Source organism: Phalacrocorax carbo, chromosome 6 (assembly GCF_963921805.1).
Source record: "Phalacrocorax carbo chromosome 6, bPhaCar2.1, whole genome shotgun sequence".
In the NCBI taxonomy this organism is placed as follows: Eukaryota; Metazoa; Chordata; class Aves; order Suliformes; family Phalacrocoracidae; genus Phalacrocorax; species Phalacrocorax carbo.
In genome coordinates this window covers 22,510,493-22,533,745 of record NC_087518.1, presented here as the reverse complement: position 1 = coordinate 22,533,745, position 23,253 = coordinate 22,510,493, and the positions used below count along the sequence as shown (strand labels likewise).

At 38.5% G+C, this 23,253-nt stretch overlaps 1 long non-coding RNA gene across 1 annotated transcript in view; it reads left to right on the top strand.

The window, feature by feature from the left end:
• Positions 1-23,253, top strand: part of LOC135313873 (uncharacterized) — a 115,176-nt gene that overhangs the window by 64,626 nt on the left and 27,297 nt on the right. Inside the window, exon 3 of the long non-coding RNA XR_010373356.1 lies at positions 18,402-18,520. This is a non-coding gene — a long non-coding RNA (uncharacterized LOC135313873). The remainder of the gene's footprint in view (positions 1-18,401; positions 18,521-23,253) is intronic.

The following is a 23,253-nucleotide window of genomic DNA, read 5'->3' as shown; positions in this document are numbered from 1 at the left end:
ATCTGGCACTCGCTCTTGTTAAATTTCATATGGTTGGTTGTTGCCCAGCTCACTGGTCTATCCAGATCTTTCTGTAAGGCCTCTCTACCCTCAAGGGAGTCCACAGATCCTCCTAGTTTAGTATCATCATCAGACTTACTCAATGTACATTGAATTCCTGCATCCAGATAATTTATAGAAACATTATAGAGCACTTGCCCTAAAATCAAGCCCTAAGGAACCCAACTGGTGACTGGCCACCACTCAGATGTAACCCCATTTCCTATAACCCTTTGAGCCTGACCCAACAGCACATTGCTCACCCAACCTATTATGGACTTGTCTAGCTGTATGCTGGACACTTTTTCCAGAAGGATACTGTGAGAGACAGTATCAAAAGCTTTGCTAAAATCCAAAACCACCACATCTACTGGCTTCCCTTGGTCAACTAGATGGATGACCTTGTCATAAAGGGATGTTAAGTTGGTTAAGCAGGACTTTCCCCTTGTGAACCTGTGCTGGCTGTGACCAATGCCCACATTGTTTCTGAAGTGCTTTTCAATAACTCCCAGAATAACCTTCTCTATAATTTTACCAGCCACTGAAGTGAGACTGACAGGCCTGTAATTACCAGGGTCTTCCTTCCTACCCTTCTTGAAAACTGGGACACCGTTTGCCAGCTTCCAGTTGACTGGGACCTTTCTGTATGAATCATATGAAATAGTGCTGTGTTCTTGAACTGGTTTCCTTCGTGGGATAGAGGCCATCTTAGTGCTTTTTCTCTGACCTATGTATTCCACTGCATATAATTACTTGTTGCCAGATAAGGCAGTTTTTAATTGCCTTGTGATTCCTGAATAGGACAGGAGGTCCCTAATGATATAAATATTGGCACAGGAAGCCAGTTGCGAGGAAGAAGATGTTTTCCTTTGCATTAAGTTTCAACTCTAATTTCTATTGTATTCACCCAATATTTGGAGAGACAGAATGCAAGTGTGCTAGCACAAAGCCAACAGGCACAACTGGAAGCTCAGAAAGAAGTTATTTTTTGCACCTGATAGTCCAGGGAAAAAATAATCAAAAATTAAGAGCTGTGGGTAGACAACAAGGAGAACAAGACATCTTATCAGTAGCTGTCAAGAGTACTGATAAGAGAGATGTTAATTTCTCTATTTGAATTCCTGTTGAGGCTGCGGCTGCTATTCCTGTTCAAGGGCAGACAACTGAGATGAGCAAGTTCTACTCTCTGATTATGACAGACGAGAGATGGGCTAGCACAGAAAACATCACTGTCAGGAATCAGCAAAGTGATGCAGAAAAACAGACCCTGTTGCTAAAAAGAATAAAAAGCAGTATCTATGAGATGCATTATTTGAAATATAGAACATGGAAAGCCAGTGGAATGGATCACATTCTATCTGTTGCATCCAAGCTCTTTGCTGGCATTCTGTGATGTCTGCCTGGCATCTTGGTTGTTATAACAAACACTGTAGTTCTGTGGAAAAGAGCACCTTGCTGGACCTGCAGAGAGAGGCTGTTTTAAGACTGTCTTTCTCTCTTAAAACACAAGTAGTGGACAAACTAATTTACAAATTGTGGAACTTCCGTATGTGAGGTAAGGCTCTTTTCTCAGTAGGATTTGTGGATGGTGGTTTAGTGTACTAGGGACATAGGCTGTGAACTGATAATATTGGTTTTATTCACATACATGCTTCTGCATTATTCACTGTAACCCAGTTGCTTCTATGACTTGTTAATGTAGATGTGTCTTAGGACTCAGAAGAGTTGTATGGGACAGCAGCCTACGTAATCTGAGTCGTAGGCAAGAATTTTGACTACTGCTTATCTTCCCTTTAAACTGCTGGAGCTGTTTAAGTAGAACTCAAAAATCTTTAATGTCAAGTTTTAAAAGCCCAGCACTTCCCCCTGCAAAGTTGAGCCATTGCACTGTTGCAGGGGAGAAAAAAAAAGCAGCTAGCAGAGAATGTAAGAATCCCTCTTTCCTTCCCTTTTCCATAATCTCTGACAGCTGCAGTAGAACAAGCCATGACTTTAGTAGTTTTAAACATCTGAAGCACTCCTTTTACCAGTCCTTTAGATAAATGAAAGATGGGTACTGTTCCTTTCTTCTGGTATAAAATGTTGCAAAAGCTACAAAAGTGTAAAAAGCAGGAAATCAAACATGCAACCTGGAAATAATTGGAACCCTCAATTATTCAAACTATAAATTGAAATCAAGTGGCTGCAAGCTGCAGTTAGTTATTTTTAGATTGCTTTGATGGTTTGATGATTTAAAGTCCCATCACTGCCTCCAGTATTTATCACAGCAATCTATTTTAAATTTGATCAGAGACTATACAATCCACCAGAGTTTGTTCTTATGTTTTTTAGAAGTTGACTGGTGAGGCAAGAGTCTGCCCCTGTTTTCAGTCTTGCAGCAGCAGTGTGTGTAATGCCAATAGTACTTTTGGATAAATTCCTCACTGATACTGGCTTCTACATGTTTCAATATGTAATGGATACTTGTGAGAGCAGAAAACCTTCCAGTGATGTTATTGTAAAAGCAGTAAGGCTGCTTTGATTATGTGCAGCATCTAAGGCTGCAAAAAGATGTAATGCATAGGGAAAGGTAGGGAAGGAAAAACGATCAGGGCATCAGAGAACTAATGAAGTTATAAGAAGGTATGCCAGACCTTCAGTGGTAAGATCAGGTCTCCATGACAATAAGCACAGGGTGACAGAGAAGGTAACAGAGATGAATTAGTACGCCAGAGCCACAGAACAGAGAGCAGTAAATCAGCAGTTAAGCAGGCAGCTCAGATAGGCAGTGGAGTCAGAAAGGAGAAGATGTCATCTGTAGAAAGCCAGGCTCAAGAATTATGCTGTTAGCAGACTTCATTTTCTTGAGATTTATGAAAAACGAAAACCGTTAGTATGAGCTAATTGCCTGAAAGTACTGTATTTAACCATAAAAGTATCAGGTTTTTGAAAGGTGCTTTTCAGGGCACATTCACGTTTCCTTTCTGTAATGTTTTGAGCAAGACAGCAGATATATAAATCTTTATATGTGTATGAATAGTATATGAAAATAGCTTAACAGTTTCCAACTCCAAGTGTTAATAACATGTGAATCAAACCTCTTATTCTTACTAAAATGATAATACTGTTTTACTTATTCCAGTGTTTAAGCAATTGAGATATGCTCAGATTAAATTTTCAAACTCGCTTCATATCACTGGCCTGAAGATAAACCTTGTTTCAGGTTAGATTTGTTTTTATTAGAGACTTGACTTCAAAAGCCTGAACTTTTTGAAAACCACCAGATACTGTGTTAGCCACTGTAGAGCTGTAGGTTTTGGCAACACACTGTTTTTCTCCCTGAACAGGCTATGTACACTCTAATTGTCTGTTGTGGGCTTTTTTCTTTTAAAACATGATTCAGATTTTTGGTGGACAACTCCCCTGTACTAGATCAGAATTTTTTTTTTCTAAAAGCTTCTGAATAAATTATTCAACAGGGACTTTTACAATAGGTTAAAGTGAAACATGCAAATTAGAGACATATTATGATAGCTACATGTCTTCTGTTTGCGTAACACTTTTCATACTAAAGGTAATTCTGTGACAGCAGTTAGTCAAATTGCTGAAAATGGTCATATATTATGATGGCTTAAAGTGGCATAAGAAACTTGAGGTTTCACTTTTGATATTGTACTTGGATAGACTACATCATTCAAGAATGACATTCAGTCCATCTGACAGAAAACACAGCAATAATGTAGTAATTTTTCCAGATGTGAAGGCAAAAGATGCAAGAAGTTGCCTTTAAATGAAGTGAATTGGACTGGAATTTGCATTAACATCCTAATTCCTCCTGAAGACATCCTAAGACTCTACGCCCACAGATAATAAGAACCTTGGTCATAGAGGACTCGTGTCCAAGTCAGCACAAGCATCAGAGGAGCCACTAAATGCTTGAAACAATGCCAGTCTGAGTGCAGAGACCAAAACTATTGTTCTTGTTAGCACTCCCAATTTTCTCAGATTCTCCTTGGAACACAGTAGTGCCTTTTATTGACTTTTTGAACAGTACCAAGCTAAAGTAGTGGAGTTTCTGACAGTCCTTGCTTGGCTTTTCTGAAAGGTAAGAGGCATATGGGATTCTCTAGTCCTGAGTGGATACGCTATTGCAAATCAAAGCAGGCATTCATTGCAGCTTACCATAAATAAATTCAGAATTACTTGGTTTGTTTTTCTCATGTTCTCTGTTTCTTATTTCATGCAGTATCATCTTCTACAAACAGTCGTGAGTAACAGTGTTCCAGGGAGTGGCTTTGATCTAATAAACTTAATTTAAAAGTGAAATAGCACACTATGAAAGAGAAAACAAGCAACTCTTCCTGTTGCAGAGACCTTTGGGATCCTGTTTGATCCCTCCAAGGATTGAAGGGGCAGGCTGCTTTGAATGGTGTTTCCTGCAGTGCACCAAACTTATTTTTAATCAAGCCAATGTGAAATAGTTTTTCAAGTAAAAATTTAGGATTCATTATTAAGTTGTTCTATATATGTATGAAAACCAACGGGGCTGTAATAATTGTCCTGTTCATCAATAGGTTTTCTTTGGTTTATTTTGGGATTGGGTTGTTTTTTTTCAAGTCTTGTATTGTGTTTGTTGCTTGTGATTCCATTATTCTCTGTTTATATTTTAATTTTTCTTATTATTTGTTCTATTATTTTGCAGGGACACAATCTCTACAAAATGTGTTATTATTATAAGTGAAACATATTGCTTTCAGCATGCTCATAGCACTTGCAGTAAACCAGTGTGTATCACTACTTTTTTTGTATCTGGAGTTTTGATGATCAGCCTTTAGGATTCAAGAAATTAACATTTCCCCAGTTTATCTTGGGAAGGTGTAACCCTGGAGAAATGGATGAAGGTTTTGCTTTCATTTCATAAGCAGTGGAAGAAAAGGAACAGGTGAACCATTGGTATGGATCCTTTCTCTGCATGTCTGGCTGGAGGACCTTGCATCATACCCTCAGATCAATAATGACCTTTGGATTGGAGGATTGGGGAAAAGCTGGTTTTCTTTTTAAAATTTATCTATTTTTTTAATTCTCAGATAAGTTTGGTAGACACTTAGGAATGGGCTTCCTCTACAATACAGGGTGTGATTTGCCTCTGAGCCCCCTTGAGTATCTCTCATCAAATCCATTTCTTACCATTGCAGGGCCTTGGGCACTGGTGGAGTTTTGGTCTCTGTCACTCTCTAATGTAGCACATAAGTATTGATTTTTTTGAGGACTGACATACTTTGATCTAACCACAGTTATGGCATTTAACGTGAGTTATCTTGGTGTAACTTAGTGGCCTGTGGTATTCTGAGGATATACTGGCAAACTTTAATGTGTCTTTTTGGCAGTAGGCTCTGTGAAAATCCCATAAAACCATTATGCTCAAATAATTATGCTACTAGAAATAGCCATCATGTTTACAATATTTTCCTGTTGCAAGACTGTCATGGATAGCTCCTTTTTTCCTAAGCCACCATCCTAAGCCTAGCCTGATCAATATGGCAGACTCCAGCTACCACTGCTCAAAAATTGTCATTTTGTCATTAATATCTACTGGAGCCTGTGTTCCAGCTAGGGAGCAGCTGCTCCAATTTTTTGTTTTTATATATTATGCCAACTAAATAGTTAGCTTCTGCCATGTTGTGCTGGTTTTGGGTGAGAAGGGGTTAATTCTCCTCACTGTGGGGGTCGGCTACCTTCCCAGCTTCCCGCGCTCTGCCGCTTGGCGGGGGGGGGGGGGGGGGGCTGGGAGGGGCAGGGCCGTGGTGGGGGCGGCTGACCCCGACTGGCCAATGGCAGGTTCATTCCACACCATGTGACACCATGACCAGTATACTGGGGGGGGCAGTTGCAGCTCGGGAGCGCGCGGCGTCGGGTCGGCGGGCGGCGAGTGGCTGCGGCGCGTGCGGTTTGTTTCGGCAGTTCGTTCCCCCTCTCCCCTCCCCTCCCCCCTCCCCTCCCCCCCCTCCCCCGGGGCTTTGCGCCTCTCGTTGTTCTCCTTTACATTGCATTTCTATTGTTGTTTCTTTTAATTATTAAACTGTTCTTATCCCAACCCACGAGCGTTACCCTTCTGATTCTCTCCCCCATCTACCAGTGGGGGAGTGAGCGAGCGACTGTGTGGGGCTGAGCTTCCGGCTAAACCACGACAGATGTGCTTGATTGGAGACAGTCTTATTTTACTGCTTTTGCATACCTGAAGTATGCATAATAGAAGGCTAGTGCTGGGCCAGCGTTAAAGTCCAGGAAATCAATATTTAAGGAAGTATTTATCAGATTAATTTCTTGTTGGATTCTACATAGGCTGGAAAACTGGGAAAAATTCCAAGACCAGAAGGGATCCTTTAGGTTCCGTGTTTAAACTCTGCAAAGAGTTATGCTAACGTCTGTGTAAGCCTTAGGATTTGTAAAAAGGAGGATGCAAGACCCTTCTTTTTGCTGTAAGGTTTTGGCTGCAGATGGCTAGACTGAAGCTTAGGATTAGTTTGGACCAATGGTTTTGGCTTAGTTTGTTAGTATTCAGGAAACCAGGAATTTTGTTTTCGTTTTATTACAAGTGGGAGTAGATTGGTTGGAAGAGGGCAGATTTTCAGATTTTGGTATACCTCTGAAGGATATGGAGGAGTTTTGATTTAGAAAACCCAGACATGGAGAGCATTTTATTTTCATGAATATTCCATAGTTTGTTGTGTTAAGGTCTATTCAGCAGCATCCTGGAATTGCTTTAGCCTGATGACAAGAACACTCTTGCTGGGTGGGTGCCTTGAGCAGATTCTTTTTACAACTTTATCAAGGGTTTTACACACAAGGCTCTGCAATAAAGAATGACATTTGGCCTTCTGTTTTCTTTTTCACACCAAATGAAAAGTTGATGTTGAATGAAATAAGTTCTTTTCAGTTAAAGGGAAAAAAGACAAAATTTAATGTGATCTAATGTTTTTTTAAAAAATTAGAACATATAAAAATGTAGAACATATGAAATATGTAAGCTTTTTTGTCTTACTAAGAAATTTAATTTGGATTTTATATCTCAAAGGTTTTTGAGTATTGCTATTTAATGAAGGAAACAGGCTATGATATATTCTTGAAAGAAAAAAAATGTTTGCACTCTAATTTAATATGTTCATAAATATAATAGAGGGGTAAAATTATAGAATATGAGAAATAAATATTGCATGAGAACTAGAAAAAAAAAGTCTTGGTGCATCAGGAGGTGAACAGTTTATTGCCTACCTTGTCCAAGTTTCCTTCCCAGTAGAATTCTAATATCTGCCTGCAAATCTGATTGAGTCATGGCCTAATTATTTCACTCCAGCTGCTTTTTCTTTCTTTGAGATCAGAATTTATTAATTTAAGAAGATTATTCCTTTAATTACCATATACATTCTAAGAGCTTGTCAGGCGGCAAATGTGCTCTTTGCCCATAAGTGGCATTAAAGCATCTACAGTGCATGTTCAAGCTGGCATAAAATGGTTATGGTTGTTTTGTTTTGTTTTCTGCCATATCAGATGATCTGTTCACAGACATCTGTGTGAATGGTGTTGACTCTTATGCTAAGGTCATGATTTTTGTGACATCAGTGCAGTGTTGCTAAGCACCAGTTAGCAACTTACATCCCACGTTTAGTTCCTTTGGTTTCGTATTTCATATCTATCCTGACATGTTCATGTTCAAAACCTGGGAATGCTGGTTAGTCTTTGTGCATGTTTCTCACATGAGGTCACTAGAAACAGTCCAAACTGTTTGGCCCAGCCCTCTGGAATGTGGTGGACTTGAGCAAAGGTTTCTGAGCTGGTCAAGCAGATATACCAATACAGACTGGGGGAAAAATAAACAGAAAATATAGTGGTACAGAAACAGAAGATGGGGAACTAAAGCGATACAAAAGAGTAGAGGGGGCCACTGTATTGTCTCTTGGATAACATGACAGCTGATCTCACAGGTACCTATTTTAAAAACTCATATTTATTTAAAGCTGCATGGTAGTTATCCTCCTCTACACAAATGGCAGGCTAAAAATGTACTTGAAATTGTAGCATGCATAAGCAGAAAATGAGATTCATGTTTACATGCCCTACATTTTACATTCAGCTTTGTTTTGAATTGTATGTTCTCTTCACTATTAACTCTTTCTCTCTTTAATTCCACATGAATATTAGGCAGTAGTTTATAAATGTTAATTAAACTTTACTATTCACAGGTGGGTAGGAATTATTCTTGTTTGATAGATATGAAACACAAAGTGGAAACTAATTAGTATAACCTGCATAGGTGGGAGACCAATAAACAGTTGCCCTGATGGTTCTTTGGTTTTGAATTATCACTGGCAAGTCCAGCAGCGTGTTGGAGATCTGCTTCCATAGTGTCTGAGGTCTTCCTGATCAGAGTCATATAATGTTAACCTCTCTGCAGGATAGCAAATTCTAACTGGGTCCAGTGAGGTCAACCTCCCTTTCCCAGGCTGAAGCCCAAAATTACTAATTAACCTGCCCCGCATTGGTATGTTAATTTCAAGCACATACAGTGGTGGTTGTCTATCACTGATAAAAATGACAGACAACAATTTATTCTCCACAGATATCCAATTTAATAAAGAAATAGTGTATTATTAGCTCTGTAGGGGTGTACTGTGACAAGATGCATGTGTTATCAGATGTCAGTCAGGCTATTTGTTATGTCTCCACAATACCTCAGCATCAACATGAAGTCATTGCTAACCAAATCTCATCTGGCGGATTCAGCTAAGCCATTCAAGCCTCAAGCCTCCTTTTGTTAAACCCCACAGGAGAAATAGCAGTTGATTTTTTCATGTATAAAAATTGCAAAATGCAGTTGTTTGTGAAAACTATCCATCTTGAAATACTACTGGTTGGATTTGTCTTATGCTGTAGACTCCCATGCAGTAGATGGTTTGCCAGTTAGGCAGGCGAACTGTCTTATTTACAAGGCGGCACTCTGCATGCATTTTTGGTAGTGATATAGTGCACAGCAAACGTTCCTTTGTGATGTGAATTTGCTTTTTGTTTGCATTTGGAGCCAAGCAGTATGCATTTATGTTCAGTACTAGTATACTCATAGTGGTTTCCTTCTCTGTTACCCAAAAGTGGGCTCTGAATCAGTACTACTGCATCACTCCTTATCTCATTTCACTAGCTAAAAATAGCACTGCATCTTTTGGTAACTTTATTAATTTAGTAATTATTTTTTTTCCAAGAAACAGATGCTGCAGTGACACATCTTTCTTATCAGAGCAAACCAGGATTTATCAGTCAGCTAGAATACAGTATTTGGTTCTAAGGTTACAAAGAATTCTTCTGAGGTGATATTAAAATCTAGTAGGGCAATATAATTCTCTTTTTCATCCTTCTGATTATCCCTTTCTTATAGAAGATTTCTCATTATATACATTCCATCTTTGCATTGAGCAGATGTCTTGCTCTTTTAACATATTCTGCATTCTTATTTAAAGTCTAATTATTAATCTCTCTCCAAATGCTTCCATACTTTGTCTGTTGACAAGCATAAATTCATGTTGTCCCAGGAATGATTATTGCACACAGCTTTAATTCTGTTGCTTCAGCAGAGAGCGTTAAGTTCAGTCTTTAAAGCTAATGGTAAAAAAGAGGATGTAGGTAGAATAAAACTGTACCTAGATTTCATAAAGTCAATGCATGCATTTGCAGAAATACCTGAAGGAACATAGTAGATCTGTTCTCCAATGGTATTGGTATTTGTTACTAAAATAAGGGCTAGATTTAAGAAAAAAATCCCAAGGACTTGGTAGCTGCTAGTGTGAGGCTGATGGGTAGATTTTCAGAAGCTCAGGACTCAAGTGTTCATGGCTTTTTTGAAATTCTGACTGCTAACATTGTATGCCTAATTAGGAGCTTGGAGGCTTTTTGAAAATGAAGGCCATAAAGTTCAGTCTGCCTCCAAAGCAGAAAAAAGAGCTGAATTAGGATGCTGAGAACAGACCTGCAGGCTTCAAATAAATGCATCTTAAAAGCTACATATGTCTTAAAGGGCTGCCATGAAGGGAGCAAGGTCAAGGTGGAACGCTAAAGGAGAAAAAAGTCTACATCTCACTGGAAGAAAGACTGGGGACAGGCTACAGGGCATGTTCTCTAAAAAGATTTGAAAATAATACAGGACTAAAAGGAAGTGACCAGAGAAAATGAGCTCAAGCATGATTTAGTGAAAATGTAGATGAGGAACAGACTAACCTCATGATGTTAACTGGACAGTTGGTGACACTTCTTGTCCTGAAGGACAAACATACCTATTTTCCAGACAGAAAAGGCAGTAAAGGGGCTAAAAGGAAAAGCCAATTGTCAGAGATTTAATAAAATCTATGTTTTCTTTTTCACCCCCATCTTCCATGAAAGACGTGAAACAGCAAAGAAAAAAAAATTATTTTCTTCACATGTGGAGCACCAAACATGAAATATTCAGTGCAACTTATGATCAGAGAAAAGAAAAATTCAGGGAACCCAATAGTTCTGGAAGCCTAAAATTGTGTGTGGTGGTTATTTGCCTGTGCAAAGCATTTGAACATCATCTTATTGGAGATCTTAAAACCACAGCAACATGTGCACATAGGTTTCTGGGGAAGGAACATATATAAATATAAGTATACAATATTGTCAGTCATCAGTCTGTCTTCTATTACCCTTTGAAACATTCTGTTTAAAGTCTAACAGGGTAGATTTACCTCAAGACATGGTGCTTGGTGATACTGATCCTCAAACTGATTCTTGTGTCTTAGTAGAGGAGGTATATCACTACTCTTGATATTCTCTTGGAGTGCAATAACCTGAAGGGTTTGTCTACATATTCTGCTTTTAATCACGGAATGTGCTTGGCAGAGTTTCCTGGGATTCTCTCCTTTAGAACCTTTTGAGGCTGATGAGACTAACTCTGGTGCAGCAAAGATGTAGTTAAGAGTCATTGCTATAAATAGGAAATTGAAAAATAATAAAATAGAACATAACCTAGACATAATGCAAAAATCAACAGTCAAAGAAAACTAGACAAGGAGAAGCAGTGCTCTTGCTTCTCTCACCTTAGAAAAGATAACAGGAAAGGTAAGAATGCATACCACAAGCTCTCATTTACTATTTCAATTTACAAGCACTTTCAATTTTTTCACTTAAAACTCCTTCTTCTTTTTTTGACTTTTTTTTAGCTTCTTTCAAAAGTATGTAGTTACTAGAAACTATCTGAGATGGTTGTTGGGTAGGTTATAATGCACTTAAAAACCTAGCAAATATTAGGAATGTATAACTAGAAATAGTAGCAAAACTTTGTCCAGATCATTTTGCCCATTTGAAATTGAATGTATTTTACCATTTGCACAGCTGTCAAATTAATTCTTCTCTTGCAGTGCCTTTTAGTTTGGTTTTGGTTTCATTGAATGTTTCAATGATGACTGTTTTTTACATAAATTATACTATGCTTTTGTTTTATAGTAAGCGCAGATTGGGTTTCTTATTGCTATAGGTATATACAGGTGTACCTTTGCTATTGTAAGTCTGATAACTGTGTGTACAGCCATGAGTACATAGTTTATGGAGCGAAGAGAACTATTAGCTGTAGATCCTATAAGAGGCAGTCTGTGGCAGGAGTAAGAATAGATGTCAGGTTTTCTGAACTCTGTTTTTGTACATTAATCCAGAAATCATATATTTCACCTACTCTTTTAGTCTTTTTTCAGGAATTTGTTGGTCAGAGATGATGACCACCAAAAGCCTGCATAATCTCTGAAGGGAAAGCTTCTGTTTGTTGTTTGTTTGTTTTCTGCCATTAAAAAGTTATTCCTGAATTAAATCTATGTTACTTTGGAAATAAAATATATAATGTGGGCTATAAGCAAGCCTACCTCTGGTATAAGGATCCATATAAGAAGGTAAGGTGATACATTTCCAGGTGAAGACAAATGATAGATTAATATAGTTTGGGGAGGGGGAATTTAATGTGGTGAGTTATATGCTGTAAAGTAATCATTGTATGGTAATAATTTCATCTGACAAATCATTAAGTACCATTTAATTCTTTGAGTGATTGAAAGTAATATAATAAATATATTGCTTTGGTGTTTAATAGGGTAATTATGACTACATGATGTTTACTGGACTCTTGTAATTTTCATTTGTCAAAAAAAGGAATTTTGTATGCCATGAAAAATGGCAAGATATGGTAGCTGGTAGAAGATGATATGGAAGTCTTGCTTGGGGGAGCAGGGGAAGGTGGCGGGAAGAAAGGAGTCAGTCAGATGAAGCTAAGGGAACAAAACAGGCTGGGATTCAGTCCAGAATGTTTGTAGAGCATTTTTTTTCCCTTTGAGAAGCATAATCAAAACATTTTTGAATGGCTGTGCTGATTTTGGGTGGGATGCTGTTAATTTTCTTCATAGTAGCTAGTGTGGGGCTGTGTTTTGGATTTGTGCTAGAAAGAGTGTGGATAACACAGGGATGTTTTTGCTATTGCTGAGCAATGCTTACACAGAGTCCAGGCCTTTGCTCCTCACACCATCCCACCAGAGAGTGGGCTGGCAGAAAATGTTGGGAAGAGACACAGATGGGAGGCGCTGATCCCAACTGACCAAAGGGATATTCCACACCATATGATATCATACTCAGCAATAAAACTAGGGAAGGTTGGTGGGGGGGAGCGCTGCTGCTCAGGGACTGGCTGGGCATTCATCAGTTCATGGTGAGCAATAGTTTTCATTTGCATCACTTGTCTTTCTTGGGTTTTATTTCTCTCTCTTTGTTATTTTCCTTTTCATTACTATTATTTTTTTATTTATTTACATTATTAAGCTGTTCTTATCTCAACCCACAAGTTTTCTCACTTTTACCCTCCCAATTCTCTTCCCTCTATACTGCTGTGGGGGGAGTGAGCAAGTGGCTAGGTGGTGCTTAGTTGCCAGCTGGGGTTAAACCATGACAATGGCAAAAGGAGTCTTGTCATGAACTTTGTAGACATTAACAAATTTTGACAATATCTACTGCCATTAATTCTGGGACATTTTGGTCAGTTAGGGAATGACAACAAAATTGGTTTTCACCAGGGTTATATATACAGGGGCAGCTTTCACAGTTAAAGCACATATTCAGTCTGTATTTATGTTAGCATAGACATTGGCATGAAACACCAGGCATTGTCTCACCTCTCCCATTTTTGGCATCAACGTTGACTTCATATGAGGAAAAGTGTAGGTATATACAGCATACTTTGCATAATTCAGCTAGGGATTGCTAGGAGACAGATTTTTTGGACAACATAGCTCTTAGTGTCACAGCTTAAAGAACACACAGCAATATTATTTAGCACTTGAAAAATTATAATCAGTTGTGTGTGTGTGGGGGGGGGGAATCTATTCATACCTCTAAAGGCTCAACAGTAGCAGTACGTTTACAAGGTAAAGCAACACAGGAGGACAATCAATTAACAGAGTTCTGCTTGGCAGAAGCAGAAACTCAGAAATAATGTATGTAATTGGCAAAAAAGATCAGCAGCTAAATAGGCTCTGGTCGTTGAAAAATCCACAGTTTAAGGGCAGGCTTAACTTTGCTGTTCCCTGACAGCAGCTCACATGTATTTTTACGTTAATAAACTAAGAATTCACCAAAGATACAGGCAGACATCTGATTGCCTTTGGAAGTAATTCCTTCAGGAAAATTCCCAAAATTGCTGTAAATAAATTTTTTATATAGGCCAGGACTTGTCAGAGTCCAAAGCTACCCAGAAAAAAGATGGAAATAGTCTGAAACATGTTTAATATGGTGTGGAAATTGGAAGAGTTTGTAAAAGCAGTTGACTGAAAGAATCTACCCATTAAAGAGCACCAAGAGAAGAAAACCTCTTTGAACTTATACAGCATGCCTAGGATTGAACAGCAGAAAGCAACACGTAGCCGAACACATCAGCCCGTTAGGCTTGCTGTAGTAGCCCTGAAAAAATTAACATAAGATTTTTTTTTTTCCTGGCTTTATAATCATTGTAGAGAAGAAACTTTCTTTGGTGGTTCCTGGGGAAATTAATTTCTGTTTGAAGACCTAGCAGAGACCAATGAATAACCCCAACCCTCATTTAGTAGCTGCATCACATGTGCCTTACCTTCTTCTTTTTAGTAGGAAAATAAGGGGTTTGTTTTATAAGAAGAGTGTTAATTGTTTTGGCTGTTACAAGGTTCGGCAAGCATTATCAGTCTGCAATTAACTTTGAAGACTTCTTCTTTATTCAATCCTTAACGAAGGTTTTAGATGTATAAAATGTGCATTTTTCTTTATCCCAACTCCACTGGTCTAAAAACAAGCGATAAAATATATACAGTAACTCTCCCTAAAATCTTTGCTTTCCTTAAATCATCATGGATGTAACAACTTTGTTATATCAGCATTATGGGCTTTATACAGAAGGAGATCACATGTTATCAGTCTGATTTTGACTGACCAAAAAATTATTTATTTAACTAATAGAGAGTTTTGCACTTGGGTTTTCCAGCATCAGAGAAAACTTACTGACTGTGCATCATCCAACAATGAATTTGAGTTTTTAAAGTGTTTGGGGTTTTTTTGAACCTAAACTACCAACTCTGGCATCAGCTAATAATTCAAAGTTTCTGTAAATTAGTTATTTCACACTTTATTGGTCTGTACCTGTAAGCGAGCAGTCAGTTAGCTAGTTATTTCCCAAAAATTTTTTCCAGGCCATTTTCTGTCTTCTGCTTGTTTGCTGTGTCAGTTCAATCCCTTAAAGCTTTGGAGCAAATATGTGTGGTGGGTTGACACTGTTCAAATTGCAACAAACTCCAAAGGCGTTTAAAGGGTAGTGCCAGTTCTCCCATAGTCATGCTGCCAGGAAAAACCCTGTTACAAGTAGCTGCTTATGCCAGCTACCAAACATTGTTACATCACAGGAACAAGACAAATCAACCACAGCTGTCCAGAACAAGAGGCTGGCCTGTGAGAGCAGAAGTCCGTGTAGCATTGGAGGAAAACTGCTGCTTCACATTGAGATAGCAGAAGTCTCTGGATAGGATCCTGATCAGTGTGTAGGGTATTGGTGGTAGTAATGACTAAATTCTTTTACACACATGGAATGGATTTAATTATTAAAGTGTCTCTCCTGAGATCAAGATCCAGTCTTGCAACACTGGATCTATTACAGAGGTGCTTCTTGAACTCAAAGGTTCCCAGCTGAGACAGTCTGCTGGCTACAAAGGGAGCTGTTGTGATCCTGTAAGAAGACGCAAAATCCATTTGCGTTAAATCCTGCAAAGGGAATTGAGCAGAAAGTCCTCTGGAGAACTAAACTTTCTGGAGATTCCTGTTCATACATCTCCTTTGATGCTCTTTTTTTAGCATGCTTAAAATTGGTTTTTCGGGATCTGACCTGGGAGATCCTTGAAACGTTCTTAAAGTTTGCTGAATTGCCTGCAGGAAATTATATAGTACACTTTGCATGGTAGTGACATACTTCCTGCCCTCCCTTCCCACAGTTTAGCAAAGTATAGAAGATGGTGCCTAACTTAATGCTTCTGCATAATTAATGAAGACTTCATTACTGCTTTGTTCAGCACATTAATGTGCACTTGAAGTGGAGAATAGGTTGCTGATATAAGATGCATCAGCAGGAGTCACCCCTGCTCCCCATAGCATTCCGATTCATATGAAAGAATTGGATGCCCTATTTAGATACTGTCATGCATTCTTCTCTACATGCATTTCTGCCAGCTTGAACCTGTCCCACTAGCTTTGTGAAATAATATCTCAAAAGAATGAAGTAATGCCTAAACCATCTGATCAACATTGTCTGGCACAATACTTACATAATTCTTGGGAGGTAGTGTTGATAGAAATTTATGACCAGGATGGCTTTTATTCACTGGTTCAGAAACAAATCCACTGGTAAAATCACTTGATTTTTTTTTTTTTTTTTTGAGGAACCTCCCCAGTTAGCAGCATTCAACAATACCCACTTCGAAGTGGCTGCTTCATAGCTCAACCATCATGCACACACACCAGTGACATGTAGCTCTAGATTATTGGTTGTTTTTCTGGGGTCAAGGAAGGAAGACGTAGCATCTATTTGAAGAAAATAATTTAACACTTTCACAGTTTCTGAGGAAGAATTAAACCATCCCTTAGAGTCAGGTTGGAACTGTATTTTAGAATGTATAAATTGTCACTGGCTATAATGCTATGACATGTAAAGGCTCATTTTACATGGAGAAAGTTTAGGGAAGTAAAGTGATTTATGAGGAATAATGTTTGCATTAGCAGATTGATATAATAACTCAAGCATTCCGTCAGATTTTACTTTGGTCCATTTATTTTGTACTTCCCTTGCCCAAGGCTGTGTTTCTCATGGCAATAAAATGTCAACTTCCGGCACTGAGCTAAGCAAGAGTAGTAGAGAAAAGAGTTCAAAACAAGGTAACACACAAACCAGAAGAATCCAGATGAGGGTTCTTATTTAAAATACATTTATTTTAAATATAAATACATAGAAAATCAATACTTAGGAGTAAATCTGTCCTAGCTTTTGAAATCATCTCACTACAGCTTGCATCTGGCATGTCATTTTGGGGACATCAGTCAGTTTGAATGTCATATGTACATATGAAATCAGACTTCATCAGGTGACAAAGATTTTGCTGAAACCTGAGAAGCTGAAAGCATCCTTTGTGAGCCCACACTTCAAAAATAATGTCTTAAACACGAGCCGAGGACAGTGGTAGTGGCAGCTTTTCACAAGGTGCTACTATACTCATGGGTCATGCAAACTGAAGTATTTGAAAATGACCACTGCTTAAAATGAAATAACTGAGATTGTAAAGAACATAGAGTTTGTGTTGTACGAGAAGATCATGCAGCAATTTCAGATTTTGTAGTGAAGACACTTACCAGGATTATTGTTATTACCAGGGAACACTGAGCCTAAACGGAAGAAAAATTCAAATAAGTCTCCAGGGGAAGGTAGTGTTCTGTAGCAATGGAAAATGCATTTTATTTTTCACTGATACTGCATTACAGTAGCGTATGGCAAACAAAACAGCTGTGGCTGTAGTTTCTGGACATGGCCAAACACAAGGGAAAATGCTTGTGTCACACTTGCTTGATTTGCAAGTGATTTTCTGCCAAATTAAATTAGAGCTTTAATGTAGCAAATAGAGCTCATTTTCACCTGTTAGTGCAGCTGCCATCTTGCCAATGTAATGTCTTTTTAGAGTGGAATAGGCAGTTTGCTTGCTTGTGTTTTTTTCCCTGTCAGTGCCTGGATAACTGTCATTGACAGAGGAGGGCAGAACAAACAGGTCAGAAGAAATGAAGTGCTGTCAAGTCTCCCTTTCCTGAAGCTGCCACACTGCTTCTTGCTGTTTGCTGAATCCCCAGCCCTTCTCCCAAAGTCTCCCTTCAAAGTGGCACATGCCACTTTCTTTATGTCTAGTTGAGCTGGTGCAGAACTGCAGATCCCTTCTCTTGCTGTCTTGAAGGGTTCAAACCAGGGGAAAAAAAAATAATCTGCCTATGAATTTTAGTCTCCTAGAGAATGCCTAGCCTCAGCACACTGCTTCAGTTCCATAGTACCACTGTTTCATAAGAAACAAACCTTTATAGTGGGTTACTTTTTCAACTCTAAATATGTTGGCTACTTGACACTGTATAGAGCAGTTTTGTTAACCAACCTTTCAAGTAATTAGTATGCTTAATGCTTGCTTGTTATCCCCATGTTTTACTTTCCTAAAAAGTAGTGGACTCAACTATTTCTGCAAAGGGCTCAGCAGTGATAAAAATGACACTACTTCAGGCAGGACTGAGTGAAGACTGCCCTTTTTCTCAAACAGGACAGAGAGGATAATATTCCTGGGTATCACTTTCAAGCACAGTGGGAACAGTGGTGTCTGGATCCTGGATTTTGCAGTGAAATGTTGGAGATGGTGCAAGCCTGCCCCAATTCATCACTGCCTCTGGAGAGGGAAAGCTACCAATATTACATTCAATGCTGCTTTCTGTGTGCCATTTTTGGATGCCTACTCTGAGGGCTGGATTAAAGAGGGAACGCAAGCCTTTGGGAAATAGATATGTCTGGCTGTGCTAGCTGAAGAACTTTGCCACAAATTATGATGAGTGCCAGCAGCCCTGCAGTACCAATATGTTTACCAACAGAAACGTATGAAGTAAATTGCAAGTTAGTGCATATCTACATCTGAGTGTTTTATTTTGCTGTAGTGAGTTCTTGGTTTTCCAGTTGCTCTCTAAATATTAAAAAAAACACCACAACCTCTTGGCTTTATTATTGAATCCATTGTTTGTACAAAATTGTCTTTTGTCAGTGAGACCTCATCAGAGAGAATCAAAATGAAAAAATGGAATTAGTTCATCAATGAATGGGGACGAGCTGAGAAAAAACTACTGTGGAGCTCACAGAAGAACATGGAAAACATCAAAAGAGGTATTAATTATATTTATTGACAAATTAAACAAAAATAAACTTGATGGATATTTATATGCATGAAAGGGTTGAGTTGAATTTCTGTTCTACAGTTCTCTGGTTTGCTTGCATATTAAGACATACTTGGTACTCATGATTGGCTATGTTTTATTAAACTTAGTATGAATAACAGTCCTAAAAACCTACTGATTTCGACTGTTTTTTAGTATTTCAAGTGGCTGTTTGGAAAGCAACATTCAACCAAGCAAACAAAACAGTGGGATTTTAAATGACCAGTGAACAACTCATAGTAAACAAGCAGAGGAAAAAAATCTCACAGAGTTAACAACCTTTAGGCTGGGAATTAGTCATCTAAACAATTTTCCAATCAATATACAAACAAAATCAGGAGCCACTCAACAATAAATTACATAAGAAGTGACTATTATAACTAGCAGTCCTAAGGACCAGTTTACCTGGCTTTGATACATGGATCATCTGGGCCTACTCTGGAAACATGAGAGGTACCATAGTTGCAAATATTTATTTACAGAAAAAGTGATTAAAAAGAGAAGAAAACGCTGTCAAAATAATCTCTTCTGTGACTGACTCGTGGTGGCTGGGTGCTCCTGATGCCTCCATCTTGTTGATTTCAGACCTGTGAGGCTGGGTACATCTATCTGCCTGAACACAGTACTTGGCGGAGTGAAGCTGTAATTGGAGTAAGCTGGCTGGAAGTCGTAGAATATTAGTGTTGCTTAGGGGTTGAGCCTCTCCTCATATATACAAGTTGCAGTAATGGAAACTGACCTTTTTATGAGCCCCCTTGATAGAAAATGCCATCATGTATTAATGGGTGGTATTAAATAAAGTGTAATCAGTGAATGAAAGGGCAACCCTTGCCCATTAGATACTACACCATCATTGTCCAGCCTTGACTGGGACAATGAAAGCTCTAATTTAAAATGCTGTCTTGAGAGGAAAGCATATTAATGACTGGAGCTTGTGTTGATTGTTACCAGATTTTGTTCTAAAGGTTTTTCTTCTTCATTGTCTTTGTGCCTCAATCAGTACTGTCTGGTTGTAGGCCAAGGGAGACATGCACGTACTGAAAAGCTGCTTAGGAGCCTCCCATACTTTTTCATTTTCCTTACACTGGAATTAAGTACAGGGAAGTTAACAAGGTGAGGCCTAGAAGAAAATCTTAAAAACAGAAGGCCAGTATGTTAAAGGCCAGTGAGTATTTTGGCTGCTAATTGTCTTGGCCAGCTTTCTAAGCCTTAATTATTTTTAGAGCATTTTCACCTTCCCTGTTATATCTAGGCATTTGTCTGTTAGCAACATTTCCTGTGAGATTTTTGCTTTGTCTACATTCATTGCTTGACAGTCATTAGGAGATGATATATGTCTTTTTAGTACACACACACACTCTCTCTCACTCATTCACCCACTCACTCTCTGACCCTGTGTAATGCAGTAAATCCATTAATGGATACATTATAATAGCATAAGACAAAGATAAAAGGCATGAAGGAACCTGAGGAGAACCATCTCTAAATGTAGTATCCACATGGTTTTATTGACGTCAATGGAATAATTGCATGGGAGTACAGAATGCAGAGACTGGTACATGATTTTCTTGCTTACATCAAGTAAATCAGGTTATAGGCATATATTCAGAGAGAGTTAGCCTCTAGTTTCTCAGTGATATAAAGAGATTTAAAATATATCCCCACTACAGTTGAGACATCCCCACAATTGTCTGAGAATAATTATCTTAGCTTATTAAAGGCTTAAACTTGCAGGTCCTAACAATTCTGGTCTTAACCCTCAATGTACTTAAGTAATGAGCATTGCCTGACTCTGCATATTGCATATGGTCTTCAGAGACATGCTGTTTCACGTGTTTCACAGTCATGGTGTTTGACATATCAGATGACTGAAGGGAGTTGGTTTTGGAAGCAGAATTGGTTACAGCTAGAATGGGCTGGGAGGTTGACATCCAAATAGCATGGTTATAGCATTATGCAGCACCCATATCTGTGTGTACTGCACAGTAGACTTTGACCTGCTGCTGCTTTTTTTTCCCTGCTAAGAAAATGGGGGGTTTTGGATACCTTTTCCACTCTTGTTGCCAGTCTTCTGGTGTTGTCTGCAACTGCTGTAGCCACAGAAACACTTGGTAATGTGAGGGTCAGTTGCTGCTGCTGCAAGCACACCCCCTTGCACCCCTGCATTTGGGGGTTTCCTGCTGCACCCCTGAAGATTTTCTGCTATGTTCTCTGCTGCTGTTTACAGAAATGAAAAAGCAGGTGTGGGGTTTGATGGCTTAGTTGGTACTAGTTTTCTTCTGTTTCTTTTTGGCTTACTGGCTTGTGGCTAACAGCTGTTGATTGTTGGGTACAAGGACTCTTAGCTTCAATCAAGTATTGCAGGTTTTGAACACAGTAGATGCTTTGCTAAGCAAGGTAGGGTTAAAATGGACTGTGACATAGAATTAAGTGGGGAGAAAGCAATTTCATATGTAAGTAAAGGTGCCTTCCTTCAATGTTTTTTTGGTATGGAATAAAAGAAGACACCTTCTGGCTTAACTTCTGTGGTCTGTGAAATGATTGTCTTTTATTGTGGTTGATGTCAGCAAACTTGCTTGTCTCCTTTTGGATAATTTGTTTTTGATAGTTTTTTCTGATATTGTTCTTACAGAAGATGTACCATTATAGAAAATTCTTGTAGAATGTAAGAATCTAAGAGTGGCTTTACCAAAGGAATTTAGCAGTGAGCCTTTCTTTTGCCTTCTAAGTTTTTTCATTGCTAGTGAGAGGTCTGTTCAAGGAACACGTATCTCAAAGAATTTATAGAAGAGTTCAGAAAGATTTTAATTTCTGTTATGCTCATACAGGTGATAGTTTTAAAATAAACATTTGATCCCTCAAAATCAGGTTTTTGTATTTCACAGTTCTCTCAATCTAAACTCACCAATCCTCTAATCACCTTAAATTAGCTCTAAAAGTCTTGTTTCTCCACTAAACTCTTTTGATACTTTTAAAGAGCATTCTAATAAGACTCCTGTTTTGAAGGACTGGCTGTGAAAATACATTTTTCCTGCAAACAGAATTTTTAACCACTAGGCTGTCAGAACTGAATGCCTATTTCTGTCCTTTTAGGTGAGATTTATGTTAATCTCTCACTGAATGAACAGGTGAAATGGAATATTGTTATATTCAAGAACAACAACTACTATATAGCTAAATGTTTCTTTGGGCCTGCAGGCTAAGGCTGCTATCTAGAACAGAAAACAAAATATATTACTTTAACGACTGTGGGCAAAGCATCCTAAATCTTTTTCTCTTCCTGTTTTCCCCATCATTTGTGTTACACAGAAAATCAAGTGTCTGCTATGATTCAGTCACGGTTGTTGTGCATTTTCTGTACCACATTATTTTCTGTTACTTAATTTTTTTTTTAAATACTGTGAATCTATACAAGGTTATGTTTACTCTGTTTTGATGTGAGAATGCCACCATGTTACAAGATATAAACCTGTCTTGTCATAGAGGAATTATTATGAATAGGTCTATTGAAGTCTCTTAGAGCACAGTGATAGCTAAGAGTCTTGTGATCTGTAAATCCGTTTATGATTTTTATGGCAGATGATAGTGCATGAACAGAGTGGGATTAGATATCTGGACCTGGGGCTTGTTTTCTGAGGAACTTCAGACTGAAGAAGACCCTGTGAGGCAAAGTAAAGTTGGGAGAGGTGAGCTCCTGGAATCTTCAGCCCACATGGACTGTAGAATCCCTACCCAGGTGCAGGGAAGCACAGGTCCCTGCTCATTTTTTGCATTTTATAGAGTAGAATGTATGTACTTATGACCACTGGAGAGGCATCCCATCCCTTCATAAGTTTTTGAAGATTTTCCTTACTTCAGGAATGGAGAAGTCTTACAGTTAGTTGCAGACAGAGGCAAAGGTGACAGAAAGTGTATCATAGTCATGCTAGGCCATAGGGAAGTGCTCTGAGAGTGGGACATGTCTTTTGTTTTGAATTCCACAGTAGTAATTTTGTCTAGTTGCTGTGGTATCACATCCAGATTGTGAAACCACTGGGATATCGGTATATTGACTGCCATTGCTGTGCTGTACCCTCTTCTACTCTTTCTTCAGAGAGTAATTTAGAGCCAAACAAAATGGTTCCTTCAACTGTGAATGGCTTGGCCTTGAAATTTCAGAATAATTTAAAATCTTTTACTTGAATTAGAAAACTACATTTTGAATTAACTAAATTTGTCTTTGATGCTTTGTTTCAGAGTTATGCTTAGTTGGTTTCATTCTGAAATAAAATATTTAGATCTTTTGAATCTTGGATTCTATTTGGAAGAAACTTGTCACCAAATTTGACTCTGTTTTATAGATAGTTTGGATGGCAAATATATATTATCTGTTGGAAATGTAGCTGCTGGAGTAGCAAAAGTCATCCTCTGTGCTGAACACTGTATGTTTAAATAGATAAAGTAGGGAAGCAACAGGCTCCATCTATTTTACTGACGGTCAGCTGAGGCTCAGAACCAGACCCATGTTCCAACCTGTTTCCAAACAGGGATCAACTTACTGCTGTTGATCTGTGAGGCAAGTAAAACAGATCAGTACTGAAAACTAAGGTATGAACTAAAGTACAGTACTATATTGCTTTTTATTATATTTTTAATGAAAGCTTGACACTATGGTAGTTCACAGGAAATGTTGAGGGTTGAGAG